The 7,114-nt window shown below is 34.0% G+C and overlaps 1 long non-coding RNA gene across 4 annotated transcripts; it reads right to left on the bottom strand.

Annotated features, from left to right (window-relative positions):
• Nucleotides 1-431: 431 nt before the first annotated feature.
• LOC113773175 lies at nucleotides 432-6,641 on the bottom strand. Of its 4 annotated transcripts, none has more exons than XR_003468762.1 (6): nucleotides 6,395-6,641; nucleotides 5,023-5,098; nucleotides 4,860-4,933; nucleotides 3,826-3,940; nucleotides 3,680-3,718; nucleotides 432-651 (listed from the first exon to the last, which is right to left on the bottom strand). It is a non-coding gene; the product is annotated as an uncharacterized LOC113773175 (long non-coding RNA). The 4 variants fall into 4 exon arrangements; XR_003468760.1 differs by lacking the exon at nucleotides 432-651 and adding an exon at nucleotides 2,133-2,556; XR_003468759.1 differs by lacking the exon at nucleotides 432-651 and adding an exon at nucleotides 3,362-3,416.
• Between the last annotated feature and the right edge of the window lie 473 nt (nucleotides 6,642-7,114).

The following is a 7,114-nucleotide window of genomic DNA, read 5'->3' on the forward strand; positions in this document are numbered from 1 at the left end:
ATCTTAAACCGTGGAGAATAGTATTTGCCACAGTTTTGAAGGCGTTGCGAATACAGCAATGGCACAAGTTTTGCAACAGTTTTTGGTCTGTGGTAAATACTTTTTACCACCGAAATACCACAGTTTTGGAAATTGTCACAAAAAACCGTAACATATGCAGCTAACTATTTACCACATATTTTGATACGGTTCTGGACCGTGGTAAATACTCCTTGCAGTGATTTATAACCACAGTTTTGAAACCGTTGGAACATATGTTTTGGCCACCGTCTAACTTCACGGTTTTGTCATAGTTATTTACCACGTTATCAATTCTATTAAATGGTCTAAACTAAAGAAAGATAACCAACAACTCGAGATGTATCATACTTGAACATTAAAGCAAAATACCAAAAACTTTCTAATTTCTCAAGTGCAAACAGTAAAGCAAATAAGGCACCCAACTATGCCAATCTAATGTAATAATATTCGAACTGCCAGTACTTGTATCGTTACAATTCTCAATAACTCCCAATGATGAGATCTGTATTACACTAACATTTTGAAGCTACTGATGGGGATTTCATGACTACAAATAACCTCCAGCGATATTCAGCACAGGTAGTTAACTGCATCAAGTTTCTCACGCTTCATAGTATTACTGTCCACACCCTACAAAACAATATTGTAAATATAATTACTATCACATATGTAGCAAAGAAACAAATAAAAGATCAAACTAAAGGTTGGTATGAATTCAATTACAAATTAACAAGTAAGAGATCAATCACAAATATATGTAATTAAACTAGTTGAGACACATGATTAAACAATCTTGAAAGAATTTAGTAGCAAAGGCTTTGAAGAAAATTAGTCCATGTGAGCAAGTAACTTGGTAAAATGACTTCTTGGTTCATAAAGGTATGCAACAGTGAACTGAAGCTAAAGTAAGGGTCTTTCAACATCCTTCAGTAAATATAATTGCAGTAGCATTCAAGAGCCCTAATGAGATTCGAATCTACAAAGAGTTTGAGCACGAGAGCTAGTTAAGGGAGTAAAAGAAAGGATAAATTCTAACTCATGTATGTAGTATGAGCTACCAGTTCTCAAAAATTGCAAGTGCTGAAATTTGAATAAAAGCACAGCTCCAAATTTAACAATGTTCCTAGAACTTCCATTAGCTAGCAACATTGGTGTGAACCTCTGCTAGCACACTATGAAAAGTAACCTCAAGTGAAAAGCCTCCGTGTTTAACATTCCCCATCTTCCTCTATAAAGCATACATTGGCTACTAGAGAAGCCATTCTTATCAAAGTCAAGAAGTTATCCTTCAAATTTTCTACCAGCCAACATAACTAATCCCGCCATTCACTTTTCTATAGATTGAACAATGCACTTGTAAATAAAATCACTTTTCTGATACTAAAGCAATGTTACAACTAATCCTTTGTTGATAACCTTTCCTCCCATATTAACTATATATACAGCCTAGTGGTATCCTAAGCATCAAACATCAGTTTAAAAACTGCAAATTAATAGATAGGCGCTAATAATGAAGGCCCTGAATTGATGTTTGTAATAGTAGTTAAACAATATTAAAATATTAAATAATAGTGTATTAAGATGATAAATAATAGTAAACAATATTAAACAGGTAAAGAGTTGATCAACCAAGTAGCATTGAGATGATAAAATAAAGGCAAAAAATTGTTAGAATATGGAGAATGGTCCACAAGCTAAGCTTAGCACCAAATTCAGAAAAAGCACGAGTTGAACTTAGTATGCAGTTGAGGAGTCTACCAACTCCCATCATCAAAGCATAACAGCAGCATGACTCCCAATTCCACCAAGTCTAATTACAACAACATGTGATTCACTGACTTTCTCTTGGGACTCTAGACCACAAAACTAAATATTACTGCAGAGATTGTAAAACAATTGGAAAATAGCATCAAGTCAGGATTTCGACTTGCAGATTTGAATAGTATTTCCCAAGAGGCAGAAATAAAACAAAAGACCCCAAGAAAGAGCACTTAAATTGCAAGGGTATGTTAAGGGGAAGTTTTTATCAAATAGCAATAGCTAGAGTTTAGTTACAGCCACAATGGAAGTTTGACTAACCACATAGAGGCGTTGCATGGTCTAGTCCAACATGCAAAATTCGTTGACTAGTTGTGTACATTACTGAAAACTATTTTTGATGCCCATATAAGCAAGTTCATAGCTACGGAAGAACTCACAATGAAATAACTTAATGGAGGAGGTTCACAAGAAAGCAACATGCGCTAACCACAATCAAATTACATTATATATTTTAGAAACAAAATAAATTTTGTAATGCGATAGATACATATTTTAAATTCCTTTTTGTTAAAGACAGCAGCAGCAAAAGAATGGCTGGATTGAGGAAGAAAAACTAGTATTCCGCCTTCTTCAAGAGAATGATCAGCCACAAATTCCAGTTTTGATGGAAATTCTTTTTTATCATTTCAATGACATAAATTTTGCTCCCATTCTACAATACTATCGTTGGAGTCGTGCTTTGCTCAAGGGAATAATCAGCATACTTTAAACTTCCTATAAGCAACAAATTTATAAAAAGTTTCAATTAGATCACAATAAAGTTCTAATGCCGAGAATTTAAAATACAACATATAGATACATATCAAACAATACTTAAAGACACAGGAGTAAAAAACTGATAAAAAAAATTAAGAATCGTGCAATCATGGCTAAGAAAGGGATTTATAGATGATGTAATTGTCTTGGAAAGTGTTTGTTGATCCATGCATTGTGCAGTCAAACAAAGAGATGAAAAATTCTCTCCTAGAATGGATAGCAAAGTCTATATGTAATGGCGTGCAATCAGTAACTTCTTTTTGTAAAAGCAGGATAGAAAGAAGTCTAAACCATGCATGTAAGAATATTACATGACTGAATAAGGAATGAGGATTCAATTGAAGGAACAAAAATAACATACCGGAGTTGTTAAAAGCAAAATTCTGAAGGGAACAAAATGAAGAAAAAGACAAAAGATAGAGAACAAAAGTTTAAAAACTCTACCTATATAGCCACAAATATATCAAATAAGTAATTATGGTCAGATTAGCAATGACTTTTCTACATTATAAAGCAAGCTGAGGTAGACACTTTAACAAAAATGGGCATACAAGTTTCAAAATGCCTACCTAGAATACAAAATAACTACTAAATCACAAGCCAGTTCTGGATTCATGTGTCTAATATTGAGACAAACATATTAATAGGTAACGATCAGACAAAAGTACCTGTGATCAAACTATCAATGTCGCCCCTATTGTATTTATATAAAAAAAACCAGTCTAACCACTTAACAAAAATAGTCACACAAGTCTAAATGTAGCTGCCAAGAAGATAAAATAACCACTAAACCATACGCAAGTGTTGGCTTCATACATCTGATAGTAAAACAGATTAGTAGATAATAATAGGAAGACAAAAGCAGTAAAAGAAACACTTTTGCAATATCACACAGATAGGTATGGAAAAATAAAATGAGATTTGTGTTTGCCATATTATATTGTAAAACAAGTATTTTGCCTTCTTCAAGAATGGTATGGCCAATCACATATATAGCTCAAAACAAGTCAAAAACAATGAATACAATTTAAACCTGCAACTCTCTCATATACTCATAATATATTGTAAAGAACTTGCTTACAACTGAATTTTTCTTTGGTATTGCTCTACCTCTTGCTTCCTGATTGCCAATTCAAAGAAAAAAGGATTTAAAATGGATGACTTTACTTTAGTACATATGTGTGGCAACAATAATGTAATAAAGTTCAGTTGTAATGTATGCCATACCATTCTTTGATGATATTAGCATTTGCAAAGATAGACCTAACTCCTCAACAGCTAATAGCTACTGGAGCTGTAATTTACATCAGTTTTAGGAATCCTCCTCTTGCATCATAGACTACTGAAAAACAATTTAAAGACAGTGTAAAATTTCTACAAATATTGAAACAGTAATTGGATAAGATATGTGCCATAAATGTAGTCAAATTTGTAGTGTCCTACGTGATTTTACCAATCTTAACACAAATGAAATTTCATGCAAGAGCTCTTGCATAGTCTCTAGCTAATAAAATCCCTAGACAGAATTTCAAGTCATCAATTTAAGGAAGATGTTGTTCAAGCTCTGGTACAGCATAGAATTGTTAATTCATATTAAGCAAATCCTTGTTCTATCATTAAAAAATCAAAACCTCTTTGGATGCTCAAAAGGTTCTTTTACTTTATATGTAGCAAACACCACTCTCTTTCATAAGCAAGGTGGTCAACTACATATGTTTGGTCATGGCACAAACTCCATGAGACATTCATAAAAAAACCAACCAATCGCTACAACAAGATATAAAACACTGACCATATATTTAACAACTAATTTACAAATTATAGTGGAAATACATAGCGACTTTATAAAAAACATAGGACTTCTTTAAACACTCTTGAAGGTCAAACAAACCATCTCCACTAACCATACCAAATGACAGATAAAACTAAGACCATGACAACTCTATCTGATTCAGATTAAAGCAAATAAAAAGTATATGGTTGAGAAACAATCATTAAGAATGGTCAATTCTAAATAATGAGAATTCACAAACTCGCCCATTGAATATGTTCAGCCACGTAATCAAGTAGTTTTTTTCCATCTTGAACATGGAATTCTGCTAAAAAAAAAAAAAACAGGTTAAAAACAAAAATTAAGTCTGAATTCAAAATTTATTTCAAGTAGATGGGGAGTGATAAAAAATTGAAGAATTATAAATCACCATCTGTAAATCAGTCTCAATCTAAAGAAACATAAACTCATTACATTATCCCATAACAACCTGAACCATTTCCAATAAATTGATGAGACAAACGTGTCAGGGAAAAGAACCAAAGAAATGTCCAATTGCAGCACCTGCGCATGAAATTGATAAAAATACTAAAAGAGTAAAGAAGAAAAAGATAAGAAAGGAGGAAAAAATACCCAAAGAGGTTTCGCCATACCACTATAAAAGAAAACCCAAAAAATTGATGAGATCAGATACTGAGAAATCCACAAGCAGCATCCCACTGGTCATCTCTGTTTTAAAAGAAAGCATGGAAAAAATACATTTTAGAGAAAATACTGATTCGGCAACTTCTAAGTTCAATATGGAGTTGCTAATGAAAATGATGGAAACTAAGCCTATTTAATATCGAACTGGAGCACCTGCCAATAGAAAAAAGCCAGAACTTGCCAAGTGGACAGACGACCACTACAAGGAAAAGAGGAATGAGAAATTCTGAGGAGAAACTGCTGGAAAACGAGCAGAGAAGGAAAAACAATTCAGAGTTATGCAACGAATTCTTGATGAGAGGAAAGCCGAAATGGCATCTGCAAATGGGAATGATGCTGAAGAGAAAGGTTTCTAAAATCTTCTGATGATACAGTAAGGGAAGGAGGAAAGGGAGTAATGGAGGGATACAGATAGGGCAAGGGAGAGGAAAGGGGAAAGAAGGAAGGCACAGGAAGTTTGAGTAAGAGCGGTGGGAGATAAGATACGGCTGTCTTAAGGTTAGAAATTAGGAAAAAGAAAAGGCAGAGGAAAGGAGGGGCGGCGCTGTCTTACGGTTGAAAAAACAAAAGGAAGAGGATCCCGCGCAATGCGCAGAAAGGACGAGGGGATCACGTGAGGACGACGAAGTCAGGCGCGGAACAACGAAACCCTTTGCACTTTTATTACTTATGTAGATAAAACAAGAATCATCAAATGGCAACAATAGTAAACAACTAAAATATACCGATTATTATATGCTCATAAAACGGAATAAAATGTCAACTAATCTTACAAACTAATCATCCATCAGCCTTTAATCCCAAATCTCAATATAACCCCAATCAGCTAAGTACTATGCTCCATGAATAATTGAATTCAGTCCAAAAAATCAACTTTATTTCCAATCCAAAGTCCAATGAACAAACTTTATTTCAATACAAAGTCAATCACTTTTAATTCCAAATCTCAGAATTACCACACTTATATCACAAAGATTAAACAATTCAAGAAATAATCAAATTGAAAGTAAATCCAACCTAAAAGTAAAAGTTTTTACAATAATTAGACACAATTTATTCACATCTGAAGCTAAAAGTGGTAAAATACCAACAAAAGAAAAGGAAAGATATCAAAATGCACAATTCAATAAGGACTATCACCATCGTAAGACTAGTATTGAATTATAAAGGGAACAATTTACCAAAATCACATAATCACAATCAAAGTATCACTATATATTCTTCAATCCTATGGAAATAAATTGTATAACTAATATTTGCTGAAACTAGACCACACTTTATCACAACTCTATTACAATAATCCAAAAGAGGAAAGACTACCTGGTGAATATATAGAACTCTAGGGTACCACCATCTGCTCTCAAACTCCACCACAATTCTCTGCTTTACTGCCGATTTATTCTAGTAGAGGTGAGGATGTATGCTGTTAAACTTCGAGAAAGACAGATTAGAACAGGTAGAAGGAGGAAGGGAGAGGTTCGTCGGCATGACTGGAACGAACGATGGGAGTTTGGGAAGAAAGGAAGAGAGAGATTGGGAAATTGGAAAGACGAGGAGGATTTTTGGATGATTACTCATAAGTCATACCTCTGCCTTATGTCCCAATACGACATCGTTAAGTAGAGCCGGGTTTTAATTTTCTCTAGAAAATGAGATGGGAAAAACACTAATTCGTTTTTGGGTGGGTGGGGTGGGGGGGGGGGGGTTGGAAAGAAAAAAAAGAAAGGGAAAGAAGTGAAAGTTTTGTTAGTTTTTAGTAGGAAAGAAAAGAAAGGAAATGGAAGGTACTGACCAAAATGTTTCCTCCCAAATTGGAAGAAAATGGGAAGAAAAGCTTGTTAATTTTTTTAAAATGCTTATTTTGTCCTTAAAAAGGTTTTGAATAAATATTTAATGACTTCTGTGATGCCCCACTTCTTCCAAGGGCGAACCCGAGGGTATCAGTAGGACGCCTGCCTAACTCGCTCCAGGGGTCAAAACACAAAACTAATAAAACTATATAAACTAAAAGAGTACTATTCACAATATATTCAATCCCAA

This window comes from Coffea eugenioides, chromosome 6 (assembly GCF_003713205.1).
Source record: "Coffea eugenioides isolate CCC68of chromosome 6, Ceug_1.0, whole genome shotgun sequence".
Lineage (NCBI taxonomy): Eukaryota > Viridiplantae > Streptophyta > Magnoliopsida > Gentianales > Rubiaceae > Coffea > Coffea eugenioides.